General features: G+C 42.3%; 2 non-coding genes across 2 annotated transcripts; both read left to right on the forward strand.

Annotated features, from left to right (window-relative positions):
* The first annotated feature begins 6,429 nt into the window (after nucleotides 1-6,429).
* Nucleotides 6,430-6,511, forward strand: trnal-uag (transfer RNA leucine (anticodon UAG)). Its single transcript has one exon. It is a non-coding gene; the product is annotated as a tRNA-Leu (tRNA).
* A 478-nt stretch (nucleotides 6,512-6,989) lies between these two features.
* trnal-uag (transfer RNA leucine (anticodon UAG)) lies at nucleotides 6,990-7,071 on the forward strand. Its single transcript has one exon. It is a non-coding gene; the product is annotated as a tRNA-Leu (tRNA).
* Nucleotides 7,072-14,274: the final 7,203 nt, after the last annotated feature.

Genomic DNA, 14,274 nt, shown 5'->3' on the forward strand with positions numbered 1-14,274 from the left:
GGGGGGTGCTGTTTAAGTAACAAGGTTACTATGCAAAATACAGAACATGAAATGCTAATAAATTACTATGCAGAATAAACATGTCAATGCTGATACTGGTGAATAACTATAAAGAATAAATAAACTGATGCAGCGGAAGCACTCGACACTGGCAGGGGAAACTGGAAGGTTAAGGCGATAGGTGAGGCTCTTGCGAGAGCCGAAACTCCTATTGACTCCGGCGGGAGTCAGAGCTTAGGGTGATGTTAATGTGGAGGAAGGAGGTTGGATGGGAGTCAAAAACAATGAGTAAACAGCTGGTAGAAAACAGTAAGGCACTCAATTCTGGCAAGTGGAAAGGGGAGAGCTGCTGGGAGTAATATGATTATTATCCAGAAATACACAATATAATACATGAAATACAAATGGACTACTATGCAGAATGAACACAATGTAGACATTTATCAATAACTATATGAAAAACAAATAAACTGGTGCAGCGGAAGCACTCCACACTGGAATGGGAAAAGAAATGGGCAAGGTGGCTGGAAGAAACAGATATACTAAACAATTTTTATGCAAATGATACAATACAATATATAACAATAAACCATTATGCAGAATAAATTAATTGGAGCTGCAAAGGTGCTTGATGCTGCAGGGCAGGTAAAAGGGGGGAGAGCAGCTGTAAGAAACACAAATATCCAACACAAGTACTATACAGAATATACAAATTATGCAATAAGATACTAAGGCAAAGGGAGCATACAACGCTGACAGGGGGGAAAGAAAAAGGGGAGAGCTGTTGGAGATAACGAGATTACTATGCAAAATACAGAATATGATAACATGTAATGCTAATGAACTACTATACGGATTAAACAAAATGTAGAAACTGATGAATGACAATACAGAATAAATAAAATGATGCAGCACAAGCACTCATTTCTGGCAGTGGAAACAGGAAGGTGAGGGTGATAGGGGAGGCTCTTGCGAGAGCCGAAGCTCGTGTTGACCCCTGTGGGGGTTTGAGCTTAGGGTGATGCTAAGATGGAGCAAAGAGGTTAGTTGAGAGTCAAGGCAAGGAGTTAAGAGATTGGAGGGAACAGCAGAAGCGCTTATCGCTGGCAGGGCATACAGAAAGGAGAAGTTGATAGGTGAGGTTCTTATGAGAGCCACAGCTTGCGTTGACCCCTGCGGGAGTCTGAGCTTAGGGTGATGCAGATAGAGCAAGGAGGTTATGAGAGGGCCAAAGGCAAGGAGTGAAGAGCTAGGAGGAAACAGCGGAAGTACTCAACGCTGGCAGGGATAACAGAAAAGAGAGGGTGAAAGGGGAGGCTCTTGGGAGAGCCGAAACTTGTGTTGACCCCTACAGGAGTCTGAGCTTTAAGCAGATTGAGCAAGGTGGTAACAAGAGAGCCAAAGGCGAGGGGTAAAGAGCTAGGAGGGAACAGTGGAAGCACTCAACACTGGCAGGAGGAACAGAAAGGAGAGGGTGAAAGGTGAGGCTCTTGCGAGAGCCGAAGCTCGTGTTGACCCTTGCGAGAGTCTGAGCTTGGGTGATGCAGATGGAGCAAGGAGGTTACCAGAGAGCCAAAGGCAAAGGGTAAAGAGCTAGGAGGGAACAGCGGAATTACTCAACGCTGGCAGGGGGAACAGAAAGGAGAGGGTGATAGGGTAGGCTCTTGTCAGAGCCAAAGCTCATGTTGACCCCTGCGAAATCTGAGCTTAGGGTGATGCTGATGTAGCAAGGAGATTACATGAGAGTCAAAGGCAGGGAGTAAAGAACTAGGAGGAAACAGCAGAGGAACTCAATGCTGGCAGGGGGAACAGAAAGAGGGTCATGTTAAGCTCTGCGAGAGCTGAAGCTCATATTTACTCCAGCGGGAGCCTGAGCCGTGAGGGGGTTTGCTAGGGATGGACAGATAGATGGCTTTGGCTTGAGAATAAAGGGGTGGCCAAAATTGGGCTGAGAGGTTTGAAAGAAACAACTTGGGTTCTTTGAGATGAAAAGACTGAGGCGAATGTAGGATTTGAAAGGCTTCAGAGAACCAATGACCAAGGGTCTGGATCTGGTGCTGGGAAAGCCTTTTAATAATGCCAATTCTGAATGAATGGCTGGAGATTGGTTCGGGAGGAAATCCTGAGAGGTGGACAACTTTGAGGTGTTTCTGGAACCAGAGATGTGATACTGGACGATTAGCGTCATCAGTAAAAAGGGGGGCTAGGGGGTTTGTTTCTTATAATCCTCGAGTGTAGGTATACTAGAGAGTTTGGACTGGGTGGGTGAGGGCAGGAATGTTGAAGATGTAAATGAAATGTTCTTTGTCAATAGATCTATCTTACTTTGCAGGACGAGGAAACCCTTTCTTTCCTCATCACACAAAATTGTATCTGCTATGGTGGGTTGGAGTGAGGGTTGAGTTTAAATGTTTCATGCTGTGATGTGTGACTGAAGGGTCTGAAGGCTACTACTTTAATGGTAAGTGATATGGAGTTTGGTGGAGGTTATAATGGGGGTGGCTTAAGGTAATGTCATTTGTGGAAAGGGATGGACAGGCGTTGAGTTGGGGTCCACTTCTGTAGCCAGTGACCAAAGTTTCTGGAAAGAAAATGAGAGAGAGTCAGTGATTTGGTTTTGCAACCTGGCACGTATTATGCAGACATGATAAATTGACTAATGTCAAATAAGACATCTTAAAAGTAGCATTAAAGCTAAGAGAGTAGGAACGCCTTTGTCTATGCATTATATTGTTTCTTCCTCAACACAATAAATGAGAATCCTAGAGGTGGACCATTCGTCTCCCCATAGTATGGCGGCAGCGACTATTGGGTACAGTTTGAAGAAAGCTGATGAACAATGGTTTCTAGAGTGGAAATAGATTGAGGGGGGCATGTGGTGGCAACCAGTGGCCTCTGAGTACCCTTGGAACCCAACTGATGGGGTAGCACCAGTAAATAGACAAATATCTAATGGGGGTGCGAACAATCTCTGCAGAAGAAGGAACAGCCGTTCCATAGCTTTAGGAAGCAATCCATAAGCAGAGTTCATTTTGGGTGGGTTTTGAGAGAGAAATTGTGCCTTTTAAATCGTGACTTGTGGTAGGGAGCTGGAGTAGGCAAGTTTGAGGTAAATTTGCACTGTGAATTTTAGGTGGCCGAGGATAGATAACAGTATGTGTTTAATTCAAGTCTCTTTCTTATAATACAAGAGAAAGAGAAATTATTCAGCCAATTTTCTCTTTAGGAAGAGAAGCTTGGAATTTGAGCAAATCGAAGTTGATGCCTAGAAATTCGATAAATGTATTGGGTCCAGCCTTTTGCGAGCAGAATACCTAGATTGGTGAAAACCTTTTGGTGATCTCTAGGTGTTTGGCTGGAGGCAATGTGGGGGGGGGTGATTAGAATATCATCTAAAGTTGGATAAGGTGGGGGATTCTGCGATTGTTAGAAAGAAGCCAGTGATGGAGAATTTGCGAGTTGCACTGCTTATGGGATAAATGCGTGAAACCTTGAGTGGTGGGGCAGAGAATGGTCAAACATAAAGTGGTTGTCGATCTCTTTTTAAATAAGATGATCCACAATTTCTGGTTCAATCAGCAAAAGCTGACTGAATATTAGGATAGGAAGGGAGAGCTGAGGTGCCCGGGTGGAATCCATAGGTTAGACCTGAAATGAGAAAATCAGAAAAATTAGTGGTGAGAACGCAGTTCTCTAGCGAGGTGAGGAATCGACAGACAGATAGTGTTTTAAATGTTTTGGTAGATGTTCATTCCCCCCCAGGATAGTGGAGGGCCAAGGATATTGAGCATGGCTTGGCTGGTGATCTTAAAAATACCTCTTTAAAGTGGAGCAGGTGAAGTGATAAGTTTAAATTCCTGTGACATATTACGATCGGACTTCTATGATCGATGTGATGCTTATTGTCATTAGGTGGGTAATTTTATTTTAGAAGTTAAATAGCTATTGGAAGTGGCAGGGTTTGTTTATTTATATGCATGTTTATTTATTTATGTTAGTTATTTGTTTAATTAATTTATTTATTTAACTTCTAAAATGATGCTGTCATTTAATTTGCACTTGAACAATACTTATTAAACTGTGTCAATTAAATGTTTACTATGGGCTGTACTTTAATTTGATTGATTAAATAACATTACATTTGGAATCTTAACATGAATGAAATCAGAAGCATAATTGGCCCAATTCATTCACAAAGTCTTTGCAACCAAGTCTGTTCATAACTATCGTAAGAGAGGGCGGGACCATCTCATGTTCTGACAGCTTGGATGGTGACACTTCTCTTTTCAGCTATTGGCTCAATGAAGTGTCAATCAAAAGGTCGGCAGCCATTTTGTTAGACCATAATACAAGTGTTTTTGTCTGAAAGATACTACTTTACTGAAAGCACTCCAGCAACAAGTTTGGATGACAGCAGTGTATCCATGTATGTTTATAAACATGTAAACATGTTGTGGACTAAAGTTTTATGGATTGGATTGCTTTGATCCTTGTAGTTAAATCAGCCAGGCTGTTAAAATGTTATGGACCTGTGAACAGACAGCAAGCTTGAAAGGTGGGTTTATTTGGTTTGTTATAATCTCTGCTTGTTTACAGATTATAGGAGGACGTTAAGTCCATAGTGTTTGTGTCTTTAAAATGGTTTAAATTATTTTTTATTTATGAGAATCTTGCTTTTCTAAAGACATAAGAAATATTTAGTCTTTTGGAGAGTAGTTTCTCCTTAAAGAGAGAAGTTCCCCCTTAAAGCATACGACGTTACCACAGGTGGACCGCGAAGAGCGGTGAGAGTTTGGCTTCATTGCAGTGGCTGAAGTCTCAGGGAGAGCAGGGCTCTGGTTGCAGTTGTAGATATTGTTGGTTATTTCCATATTGATGGGCTAAAAAGTGCAATGCTGTAAAAGCTTTTAGAGCTAAAGCTTTTTAGAAGCAGGAAGCTTTCTTCCAGACGAAGATAGTTGTAGAAAGGAAATGAGGATATATATAGTGGTTTGGGATCCTTTGATTGGAGGATCATAATTAGTTAATGTGGACCAGCTGGGTAAATCATGAGCACATGCTCCTCTCGAAATTAGTTTAAAACTAAACTTCACTTAGTTTAGCGAAGGTGAGCAGTGGCCCGGAAGACTCACCTATTTTTTATTCCTTTTCACGACAGTTTAGGTAAGATCTGTCCATTTAAAACAGTTTAGTCAGAGATCTGTTTACCTTAGCTTCCCTACCTGTCTACTTGATTTTTGTTAATGTTTTGTCAATTTTTGAAAACTTATGATTTATAGAAAAATATAACGTATTGACGGAACGTCAATTTAACCATATCAAACGTCTGTGTCTTCCATATGTTCTGCTCAAACCTTGATTGTTGTTGTTATTCAAGCCAGTTTTGAGTTTGGGCCGTAACACCCACGATTAGATTGCAGCATTTTAACAAAGTCTGCACTGGAAGTCTCTCTCTGCCATTGCCCCTTTTAGCAAGAGCACCCTATTGAAACAGGAACAGTAAAGATTCACAATTAGAGTAGTTATACTCTATAACTGGATTTGAATATAATATCAATAACAATGTGGGGTCTGCTGTGATGGAATCAGTAACTTTCACTCTTTTGTAAAATAACAGTTACCTTGTAATCAGGTGCTTAAATGCATCGCAGCTGGCTGCCGTTTAGAGTAGACTTCAAATGCCTTGAGGTGTGCTCAAATAGAGACAGAACTGTGGTTGACAGGAAGGTGGGAGTGCTTCCTAAGCTGGTATTAAGGAGCTCTCTTTTTTTGTGGAGGAGCTCCAGCAAGGCATGGCCAAATTGAACTGATTTCCCAGCGCTGTTGCGCTACTTGAAACAAGTTGGTGTGATAACTGCTCAGGGAAAGCAGCTTGGCTGAGCGGTCTAAGGCGCTGGATTAAGGCACCAGTCTTTTTGGGGGTCTGGGTTCGAATCCCACCGCTGCCAGGCAATACTTTTAGGATGCTTTGAGAATGACCTCTCTGCTTGAGCAAACAGACTAGCAAAGTGATACTGCATGCTTCCGCTCACATCCAAACGTAGACTCCTTGGCCAAAGTTGAAGGGCTTCACTAGGAAGCTGGGCGTCCTCTCTGCTTCCGAAAAATTGGGCAGAAAAGGGATTACTGCATGGAGTCATCTGAGATAGCGTAGCCAAGAGATCTAAGGTGCTGGATTTAGGCTCCAGTCTCTTCAGGGACGTGGGTTCGAATCCCACCGCTGCCAGGCAGTCCTTTTAGGATGCTTGAGAATGACCTCTCTGCTTGAGCAAACAGACTTGCAAGGCAATACTGCACGTTTCCGCTCACATCCAAACGTAGACTCCTTGGCCAAAGTTGAAGGGCTTCACTAGGAAGCTGGGTGTCCTCTCTGCTGTTCTGCTTCCGTAAAATTGGGCAGAAAACGGACCACTGCATGAATGCATCTAGGGTAGTGTGGCCGAGGGGTCTAAGGCACTGGATTTAGGCTCCAGTCTCTCCGGGGGCGTGGGTTTGAATCCCACCGCTGCCAGGCAGTCCTTTTAGGATGCTTGAGAATGACCTCTGCTTGAGAAAACAGACTTGCAAAGTAATACTGCATGCTTCATCTCACATCTAAACGTAGACTCTTTGGCCAAAGTTGAAGGGCTTCACTAGGAAGCTGGGCGTCCTCTCTGCTTCCGAAAAATTGGGCAGAAAAGGGACCACTGCATGGAGTCATCTGAGATAGCGTAGCCAAGGGATCTAATGCTCTGGATTTAGGCTCCAGTCTCTTCGGGGGTGTGGGTTCGAATCCCACCGCTGCCAGGCAATACTTTTAGGATGCTTGAGAATGACCTCTCTGCTTGAGCAAACAGACTTGCAAAGTGATACTGCACGCTTCCGCTCACATCCAAATGTAGACTCCTTGGCCAAAGTTGAAGGGCTTCACTAGGAAGCTCTGCGTCATCTCTGCTGTTCTGCTACCGTAAAATTGGGGAGAAAACGGACCACTGCAAAGACCCTTCTAGGGTAGCGTGGCCGAGGGGTCTAAGGCGCTGGATTTAGGCTCCAGTCTCTCCGGGGGCGTGGGTTCAAATCCCACCGCTGCCAGATGTGGTTTTAAACACGGCCAAACTGCTTAAGTGTGTGCGCGTTCTCAGTGAACACTGGAAATTAGAGTGTACATTTAAGTTGGCAACTAGTCAGTATAATGTGCTCTTTGAAACTCACGGCAGACTTGTTGGTGTGACAGCAACACATCCCCAATCTCGAATCTGCTCAGGAGCAAGTGTCTTTCCCACGATTAGATTGCAGCATCTTAACAAAGTCTGCACTAAAAGTCTCTCTCTGCCATTGCTCCTTTTAGCAAGAGCACCCTATTGAAACAGGAACAGTAAAGATTTCACAATTCGACAATAATCTGCTCCTTAACACCAATAAGACCAAGGAGCTCATTGTGGACTTCAGAAAGGGACGAACAGGGTCACATGATCCCATTCACATCAATGTGATGGCCGTTGAGCCTGTCTCATCCTTCAAGTTTTTGGGAACTCAAATCTCAAAGGACTTTTCCTTGACCACCAAAACCTCCAGCCTGATCAAGAAGGCTCACCAGCGCCTATTCTTTATGAATCAGAAGAAGAACCAGCTTTCATCAGCCGTCTTGGTGAACTTCTACCACTGCACAATAGAAAGCATCCTGACCAACTGCGTCACAGTCTGGTATGGAAGCTGCTCTGTTGCTGAGCGAAAGGCACTTCAGCGGGTGGTGAAAACTGCCCAACGCATGACAGGGATCACACTGCCTGCCATAGAGGACATTCAAAGGAAACACTGTCTGCGCCGAGCACGCAGTATTCTAAAGGACACCTCTCACCCCGCTCACAGACTGTTTTCTCACCTGCCCTCCGGCAGGCGCTTCAGGCTCCCCCGGACAAAAACCAGCAGACTGAGGAACAGCTTTTTCCCCAGAGCTGTCTCCCTCCTGAACCCTGCCCCTCACTGAATCTTTAATCATGCTTATCTGCACACTACTTATTATTAGTGGAAACCTGTACATATATTCATATATTGTAACATATACACTTGTAATCATGCTTATGTATCTGCACACTACTGATTATTAATAGCAACCTGCACATATATACATATTTTGTAAATCTGTTAATAGCTAATCCAACCTGTATATAATGTTCATAGTACATCCATCTGTAAATATCACTATAGTTTTTCTATAACTGCACTTTATAACTTATTCCTGTATCCTGCACTTGCTGCTATTGCACTGCTGGTTAGACCTAAACTGCATTTCGTTGCATTGTACTCGTACATGTGTAATGACAATAAAGTTGAATCTAATCTAATATATATAAATAATTTGTAAAGTATTTTCATATATCTGTGATGATAGGTTAAAACAGCACGAGGAATAAAGGTGTTCAATTACTCACTTATAGATTAAACCTTTAGTCTGGTAATGTAAATGCACCTTACATATTTGAGTGAGTACCCTCACATAATGTTATCATGATTATAATCTAAATACCTTTGATTTTAAATGATTGTTTTTAAATGCCTTATTATGTATTAAATTCCAAAAATCATAAATAGAATTTCACCAATAAACATTTTCTTTAAAGAAGCAAAAGTATTTTCCAATATAGTTGAGAGAACATTCTGTCTCTTTTTTAAGTGTGCTTGCATGAGAAGCAGAAAAAAAGCTGTGGTTTTTTGTATATGTATGTGTGTGTCAGAAATATGAGGCCATGGTCTGGTTTCAGTTTTGCAGGTGTTAGAAGTCTGAGACCATGGTCTGGTTTCAGTTTTGCAGCTTCACCCACACTGGAAAATTCCACTATGCTCAGATATGAAATAGGCTGATTCATGTTAAGACAAAATGCTGTATGACTTGCCCATATATGGAGCGCCTTTATGCTCTTAGCCCTTGTGTATAAATACCCCTGCCCATCCTGTATTTGTCAGACTGCAGAATAAACCATTCTAACTACAGTTTGGTCTCTTCTCCTGTCTCCAAGTCGACTTGCTGAACCACGCTGAATCTGGTGCCTAATATAGGGGAATCTTACAGACTTGGGGGCTCGTCCGGGATACATCTGATCAGGTAAGAGAATTTTTATTCACACTGCCTGCTCCGGTGTATCTCAGGAAATCGTAAGATTTTAATTAAAAATTGGGTTGCGCAAGCAAGAGAGGTCTGTGCTGTAGAGCACAGAATATCCTGTCAAGTTTACTTTCAACAGTAAATTGCACAGAAGGATTTGTGTCGTCGTACCCAATTAAATTTGGGTTCCACAAATCAGCGAAATTTATTAATTTGACACTTGTTATCCTGTCAAGTTTACTTCAAACAGTAAATTGCACAGAAGGATTTGTGTTGTCGTACCCAATTAAATTTGGGTTCCACAAATCAGGGGTTTAATAAATTTTAGTAAATAAGTATTACGCACCAGCTTCAGCAATATGGGACAAGGATATCCAAAACCAGAACCCAGTGAGAGTCCAAAGCAATGGATGGATAGATGTGGGTGGGGATTTTACACTGAACCCTGGCTGTCCAATTTAGCTGGGTGGACAGAGGGACAATCTCAATGGAGAGACTTTCCTAGGGAAGGAACATTTGACCCAGGTTTCCTTCAGTTAGCTTACAAATTGATATGGGGATCCAGAATGGAATGACCAATATATGATGAATGGATATGACACATGGTATAAAATGAGTTCTATATGGAGGGATAAAAAAAAGGCATTTTTACACCCAAAACTGTTTTGAAATCTGTCCCCAAACCCAAAAGCAGAAGCAATACTGCCCGCGAGGCAGATAAGAGGGGCTCTCTTGCAGCTGCTAAAACCACCATGACGTCACCACCCCCTTATACGGGGCCTCCGCAATCTATTTCATGCTCTGTAAGTGCTTCTCCTACAGTGCCTTCTATTTTACCCGTCACTGACAGAAATGATTAAAACTAAGGCAGACTCCCCTGACGGCGCTGAGGGCGCTGCCTCAGCCTCTAATGTGGCTGCGGTGTGGGTTGCTAAACCACGAGGGATAGAAATAATTCCCCCTTCACCCTCTGTTCTTAAAGATCTCATATCTCTTCTGCCCGAAGTGGACAAACCACTGCAATTTGTAGACATGCTGTTGCGCAGTTCGCGTCACTGCCAACTAATTGGGGCAGGTTATTGATTTATCCTCCAAACCAAAATGGGTTCGTCCTATGACAATGAAGAAATAACAACAAAAATACCTGCTCTTGATCGCAAGCTTGATATAGTACAAACAGAAACTGTTAAGGAAGAAACAGATGATAAAAAGACACATACTCGTATAAAAACACGCCTCGCGTGGAAAGATGATCAGGAGGAGCTCCTGACAAATCTAAAACAGCAGCTTACTAAATACTTAGTACCATACTTACTGGTCTGAATGTGACGCCACAACTGATCCTAATGGAATAATGCTAGATGGCAAAGGCTGTTTATGCCTGCCATCATCCTGTGCACCTTTTCTCGTCCGCGAGTTTCACGGTGTTACACACCGCGGCCGAAGAGGGGTAATAGACACAATGGGGTAATAGACACAATGAGTTCCTTTTTATGCATCAATAATTTACAGCACCATGTCAATAACACGCTAGATAGATGTTTGATATGTGCTCAAAATAATATCACTAAACCTCAAGCTCAACATCAGCAATTGCCCCTCCCTGAAACACCTTTTCAGGAATGGCAGGTAGATTTTACACATCTGCCAAAGAGGGGTCCTAATAAATATTTATTGGTTTTTGTGGACAAATTTTCAAAATGGGTTGAAGCCTTTCCATGCAGTAAGGAAGATGCTAATACAGTTATCAGATACTTGACAAGAGAAATCATTCCAAGATACGGTATACCATGTGCCATAGACTCAGATAAGGGAACCTCATTTACTGCGAAAGTAATACAAAATCTAGCTAAAGAACTCCAAATTAATTGGCAGCTACATATTCCCTATCATCCACAATCATCTGGCATAGTAGAACGAACTAATAGGACCATCAAGGACAAATTAAGAAAGGCTATGCAACATGCAGGGCACTCAAATTGGCTCGCCTTGCTACCTCTCGTTTTAGCAGACATGAGGATGTTTCCTCACAAAAGTCTTCACGGTCTCTCTCCTTATGAGACTGTGATGGGACGACCCTTTCCCTCACCATGGAGGCAAAGGGGTACCACACTGGGTGACGGTTCTTTGGATATTCATATGAGTGAATGTGCACAACAGCTACTAACAACATTGCATGCATACTGGACTAACATACATTCTGGTTCAGCCCCGATGCCGGTAGACCCAACACACCCCTTTAAGGTTGGTGACAGAGTAATGATTAGACAGTTCAATAAAATGAGCACAGAACTGGGGGACCCCAAATATGGCCCCCCGACGGATGTTGTGGCTGTAACCAGAACCGCCGTTTTAACCTCCTCTTCTCCACAGTGGATCCATGCAACCAGGATAAAACGAGCACCTATTGAATAATAAAAATGTATAAGTTTTGTACTATGATAATCTGTCTGCAGACTCTCTTTGTTTTACAGATTTTGGGGGCCCCCTCAGCACAGACGACACCTCTACAGCTGCAATTCACCTCTACAGCTGCACAATTGCGTTTGGGAGACAGATGGGAGCTAAACACGTAGCACTGTCTACCTTAAGGCAAGGGTCAGCATGACTTCCTTTTTGCTGCGGACAATTGGACTGTTTCTCTTTCTTGTTGCTCAAGCTAATGCAGCCAGGCTGAAACGCTGGACACATGATCATGAATTCGGATGGGCAGAGGATGGGGCTGACAATCCTATTGGAACTAATATGTGGTATCAATATGTGAAAGTTTTAGCTAGGTCATATAATGTATCTGGTTGTTATGTATGTTCTGTTATGCCTCATTCAACCAAACAAACCCCTCTTTATGCCAAACCCATGAATAAAACAGCTGCTAAATGTTCTGCCAGTTTTGCAGGATCAGGGTACCAGGACCCATATATAATTGTCGATGACTACGATCCATACCGGATTGGCATTAGAAATGGTACATGTGATGCTCTATTTTGGGTAAAATTTGGCCACGCTAAACCCTCACCTATTAGCCACAAGGTTTTTTATTAACCATTCTATTACACACCCTGTGTGTTATAACCAGACCATGGGCTCTCATTTCATGGGAAGCACTGTTAACTGTCAACAAATTGCCTCCTCGGGAGAAGGGGCCACAGTTTATGTGTCAGGACCCTCAAACGGCACTTATGTGGTCCAGGGTGGGTGGTGGTTGTGTGGGAACAACGCCTACATGTCATTACCGGCCAACTGGACGGGGCAGTGTGCCCCTGTGCATGTGACTTCTCACATTTTTTTTGTGACAGCCCAGGTCCTGTCAGCGCAGCAAAGAGTTAAACGCAGTGTCCCTGAAATGAAGCCCCATGACTCTGTATGGGGTACTGACGTGCCCGAGGACTTCAAATTATGGACCACTGGTAGTAAAATGGTATTGGCTCTATTTCCGCAAATAGGTGTGGGAAAAGCTCTACTAAGAATTGAGACCCTGGACTATCGCATGGGCCTATTTCTGAATGCCTCAAAAATAATTAACGAAGCTCAGAATAAAGAATTAGGTAATCTACGTACCATGGTTTTGCAAAATAGAATGGCTCTAGATCTCTTAACAGCATCCCAGGGGGGGGGTATGTAAATGAGTACTGCTATGTCTACTCTCCAAGGGTTAAAAATTGCCATGACTTCAGATTATGTCCCAGACACCACATGGGGTTGGATGACGGGTCTGTTCGGCTGGGTGACTCCTTTCCTTACTATGATAATTCCTGTATGTATTATTTTCCTTCTTGTTTGTTGTTGTGGTCCTTTTCTCTTGCAATGTTTAATGAATCGAATCTATGCCACAATGGACAGTATGATGGGTCAACGATATGATAAGATTCCTCTGTGTTAGGCCTTTGGCCTAAAAGAGGGGACTGAGAGAACATTCTGTCTCTTTTTTAAGTGTGCTTGCATGAGAAGCAGAAGCTCCTGTGGTTTTTTGTATATGTATGTGTGTGTCAGAAATATGAGGCCATGGTCTGGTTTCAGTTTTGCAGGTGTTAGAAGTCTGAGACCATGGTCTGGTTTCAGTTTTGCAGCTTCACCCACACTGGAAAATTCCACTATGCTCAGATATGAAATAGGCTGATTCATGTTAAGACAAAATGCTGTATGACTTGCCCATATATGGAGCGCCTTTATGCTCTTAGCCCTTGTGTATAAATACCCCTGCCCATCCTGTATTTGTCAGACTGCAGAATAAACCATTCTAACTACAGTTTGGTCTCTTCTCCTGTCTCCAAGTCGACTTGCTGAACCACGCTGAATCTGGTGCCTAATATAGGGGAATCTTACAATAGTTATTTCTCTTTTTCCTTTCTACTTCTTTTCCATCCATTTTCTTTTCTTTTACTACTGTGAACATAAAATATCAACAACAGAAGGCGTAATTTTTGTGATTCTTTGATTTATTTTTTATTTTGTTAACATTTATACATATATCAAGCTTAGTTAATTAACATCAAGTCAATTTAGTTGGCTGGTCTTAAAACCACTTTGTGTGAATTCAGCTGGGGCAGCAAATATGCAAACCAAATTACCTTTTTTTGGACAGAAAATATGAAATGACTTACTGAGACAATGCCGGACGGCTCTGTGGAACTGGTCACTGCTGTAGTGGATGTGAGGACGGGGGCAGAAACTTGAAGTTCCTGTGTCTGTACAAACAAGCAATATAACAAAGTGCATTTTGTAAATATATATCTATAAGTAACATTAACTAATCAGAATTTTTTGCAACCATTACTTTATTTGAACATTAATGTATAAAATACATTGGAAATGAATGATTGCTGCTAAACTGTAAAATTTTGTCACAGCGCTTCTATGCAGAACAAAAAGTTTAAAGAATGGTGCTTATTTTTAATATATATGTTTTTATGCACTAAAAGAATACTACAGAGATGTTTTATTGAGATTTAATGTGACTATACTTAATAAAAATACGAATTTATGTAAAACAAATGCTTATACCAAATTCTCTCCGAAAGCTATGTGGATTATGACAATACTTACAGCCGTGCTTGGTGTAGAAGCACTTCACACTGCTGAACTGGGCTGGACGTCAACCTGTGATGGTCTTCTAGCCACACTAAGATTTGGCTTTGCTGCAGCAATGTGGGATCCGGAAAATCTTGGTTTGGTGAACTCAAAAAGGGCAAGAC

Source organism: Danio rerio, chromosome 4 (genome assembly GCF_052040795.2).
Source record: "Danio rerio strain M-AB ecotype USA chromosome 4, GRCz13ab, whole genome shotgun sequence".
Taxonomy (NCBI): Eukaryota; Metazoa; Chordata; class Actinopteri; order Cypriniformes; family Danionidae; genus Danio; species Danio rerio.